Here is a 4326-nt window from a genome sequence, read left to right on the forward strand (position 1 = left end):
ATACACTCTTCTTTTATAGTAATAAGTTCCGATACAAGCCTCTGGAATTTGCTGTGTTACATCGGAGCTGTTCAAGGTTGCTCCAATCAGCATTATTTGGGTTGTTACTAGGAGTTATCCGTAGTTGTTTCTTATCTCGTCCCTCCGGCTTCACTCTTTATCTTGTCCTTGGGGTGTATGCCTTTGCTTTAGGGTCGTCAATCTGCCATCCAGGTGAAAGTTGGCGCCTCTCGACTCCTCCACTCCCGTCTTGACCATCTGGCCTAGCTGTCCTTTCTCAGTTAATTACCATACATTCTTCACTCACACCAAACAGTAAATAAGGCAATTACAGCCATAAAACTTCTTTCCTTCTAAAAACAATCATTAACACAATCAGTAAAGAATAAACTCAGAACAATTTCTTCTTACTAATTCAAGGCTACAATTTCTTCTTACTAATTCAAAGCTAGCAAAATGGAGTATAAAGCAAAATGGAGTAAATTTTTACTTGAGACAATTTCTTCCCATTAGGCTTTTGCTTACATTCTACAACAAGAAATTTGCTCCCCTCTTTTTAAAAATGATTTGAGTGGAAAATGACAAAGGATGGAGTGCTACGAAGGTTTTTTGGGGGGTTTGGACATCTGTCCTCTACATGCAAAAGAGCTTAATATTGAGTTGTCATGAGAAACTGTGGCTTTGCCCAATCTGAACTCCACTTTTGCTGGATGCAGAGACTCCCATGCTGTGCTCCACTCCTTCTCTCTCATGTTCCCAGTACAAAGCCTAAATGGAGGCTAAAGCTTTTGAATGTTGACTATCCATTCATGTGATTTGACTGTCCAATAATATGGATGACGACATCACAGTAAGTAGCCAATAGCCATATTATTTGAGTGCGGTATGAAAGATTTTGAATACCTTCCCTCTCGGGGCAGCTGTGTACAAATTGCATAATATCGAGAAAGTGGGCTGAGACTGCCAATACATTTCACTCAGGCCACTGGACAGCCATCAGAGATTAAGCTCAGCTCTCTATTGACAGTCCTGATTTAAAACAGGGATCTACTGGAGAAAGACCTCATGTTCCAGAATTAGTCACACGAGACAACCAATGAATTCAATAAATATATTTAAAATCTTTGCTTAAGAGTTATCAGTACAGGGTAGAAAATGTTTGATCCTGAAGTACTATGACGGTTAATCTTGAAAAATTGTATTCAACGTTTGTCTATCCCAATTTTTTAATATAATTCCACTCCTCCTCCAAATCATCATGGCAAAATACAGATGAATAGATCTTGAGTTTAACCTGGTGAACTTTCATGACATTTGTCAGGCTGCAAAGAGGACTGAAGAAAACAAAAGTCTGAAAAATAATGTGGACTGACCAGAAATTGGATGAGGGTGAGGAATATATCAATTTTTTAAAAACTTCTTAGTCAGTCTTCTATATCTGTATTTTATTCTGCGGGGAATTTATAATGCTGATTTTGGGCCCAATTGTGAAGTAAATGAGAATTCTGCACACAGGATTGGACCATTTTGACATCTCAAATGTTCCCAAGACAATTGACTGTTACATTACTAGGTTATTTGATACTTCTCTCTAGCTACATGACCCTCACTACTGCAGTACTTGAGTGCTTCACTCAATACACCCTTGTGAGGTAGGAAAGTGCAATTATCCCACTTTTACAGAGGGAGGGAAACTGACGCACAGATTAAGTGAACTTGACCAAAGTCACACAGCCTGTGTCGGAGCCAGAAAATGAACCCAGATCTTCTGAGTCCCAGTCCAGGATCCTAAATACAATACCAACCTATGACATAACAGAGGTTTATGACTTTATTGCAGAATCAAAAATCAAGAGGTTAAGTTCATACAGTAGTTTCTTTGACCAGCAGGGGGAATGCTGAAAACTACCAGTCAAATAAATAGATTTTTGTTCAAAAGTTCTTTTCACCACCTTCTGGTTTGCCCAGGTGCAAAAGTCCCTACATTTTCTAAATGAAAGAAATGTCTTTTCTCTTACGAAGGCCGGTAGTTTGGCTTATCAGCATTTTTATCCTGTAATTAAGTTTTGTTGTTGGAGAAAAAACAGAACTTCACTATTCCTGCTTTTTTCTTGAGGGAGAAATTTTGTTTTTTGCTTCAGAATTACTCACAAGATAACAGAGAGTAAAAGAGCTGGCTTGGCTTCAGATGTGAGGAAATATTTCATGACATTTACTGTAGAAACAATATGAAACATAATACAGTAAAAGCTTTGTTATTCAGCATGTTGGGCGGGATGGGGGGTGCCGGTAAGTCAAAAATTCCAGTTAACTAAGACTTATACTTACCAATGGAGGGAGGGAGGGAGTTTGGGTGTAGGAGGGGCGCTCAGGACTGGGGGTTGGGGTGTGGGAGGAGGTGCAGGGCACAGCTCTGGGAGGGAGTTTGGATGCGGGAGGGTCTCAGGGCAGGGTGTTGGGGCACAGGAGGGTTTTGGGGTGCCGGATCTGGGATGTGCTCACCACGGGAGACTCTCTGGAAGAGGCGACATGTCCCTGCTGCTCCTAGGTGGAGGTGTGGCCAGGCGGCTCTGCACGCTGCCTCCGCCCACAGGCACCGCCCTTGCAGCTCCCATTGGCTGCAGTTCCAGGCCAATGGGAGCTGCGGAGCCAGGGGGTGGGGCAGGGCAGTGCATGGAGTCCCTGTGGCCGTTTCTCTGTCTAGGAGCAGCAGGGACATGTTGCTACTTCTGGGGAGCCACATGGAGCCAGGTAGGGAGCCTGCTGGACCCACACCAACTTGACTTTTAATGGATATCAGAAATGCTGGTTTCTAGAGCTTTCCAGTTGGTAAAGTGCCGGATAACACAGCTTTCACTGTATGATTTAGAACAACCAACATGGATGTGAGAGAAGGGAGGGATGCTTACCTCCCTTGGGGTCCAGTTCCAATTCCCCCTTAAATCAACTGGAAAATTTGCATTGACCCCACATAATTACATCTTTGGAGTTCTGTGAAGGGGTTCATTCACCAAAGGAGATTCAAAGTTAGGGGTGGCTCTCCAGCTGATGCTGTAGTGTGACTGAAAAAAAAAAAGTAAAATAAAAACATAACACAATTATAATTGTGTCTGTGATCACAGGTTTGGGCTAGATAAGCTTTGCTTTAAAAAGCTCTGTGTTGTGGCAGTATATGGGACAATTTGAACATATTTAGTAGCAATTTCAAATTAAGAATACATGTAATAATTAACTCTTTCTTTTGACTTGGGCCAAGATTAACAATATTCTACCTATGAAAACAAAGTAAGAAATTGACCCACCTCTTACAGGGTACTAACATTGTACGTGAGGCTTTGGCTACACTTGCGAGTTACAGCGCTGTAAAGCCGCCCCCAGCGCTGTAATTCACTCCCCGTCCACACTGACAAGGCATTTGCAGCGCTGTATCTCCGTGGCTGCAGCGCTGCATGTACTCCACCTCTCCGAGAGGAATAGCGAGTATTGCGCCGTCACTGCAGCGCTGCGGCGCCAGTGTGGCTGCCCAATGCGCTGTGACTGGCCTCCAGAAGTATTCGGCAGTATCCCACAATGCCTGTTCTAGCCACTCTGGTCATCAGTTCAAACTCTATTGCCCTGGCCTCAGGTAACAACCATGTGACCCTCCCTTAAAATTCCCTGGGAATTTTAAAAATCCCCTTCCTATTTGCTCAGCCAGGCGTGGCATGGAGTGCTATCAGCGAATCTTTCCAGGTGACCATGCTTCCACACGCCAAGCGAGCCCCAGCATGGAGCAATGGCGAGTTGCTGGACCTCATCAGTGTTTGGGGGGAGGAAGCTGTCCAGTCCCAGCTGTGCTCCAGCCGTAGGAATTACGATACCTTCGGGAAGGTATCAAAGGACATGATGGAAAGGGGCCATGACCGGGACGCCCTGCAGTGCAGGATTAAAGTGAAGGAGCTGCGGAGTGCCTACCGCAAAGCCTGCGACGCAAACGGCCGCTCGAGTGCTCCCACCGCGACCTGCCGATTCTACAAAGAGCTGGATGTGATACTTGGGGTTAACCCCACCTCCACTCCGAGCACCACCATGGACACTTCAGAGCCGGGGTGGGAGGAGGAGTAAAACAGGAGTGAGAGTGGTGGGGCGGATGGAGACACCCCGGAATCCCTGGAGGCATGCAGCCAGGAGCTCTTCTCGAGCCAGGAGGAAGGTAGCCAGTCGCAGCGGCCGGTACTTGGTGGAGGACAAACAGAAGAACAGGTTCCCGGTAAGTGCGGGTTTTTTCGGGAAGGAATTTTTTCGGTGTGGGCTCTTTGGGAGAGGAGGGTTAGGCATGCATGCCTA

This window comes from Terrapene carolina, unplaced genomic scaffold (assembly GCF_002925995.2).
Source record: "Terrapene carolina triunguis isolate 2854851 unplaced genomic scaffold, T_m_triunguis-2.0 Scaffold62, whole genome shotgun sequence".
NCBI classification, from domain to species: Eukaryota; Metazoa; Chordata; order Testudines; family Emydidae; genus Terrapene; species Terrapene triunguis.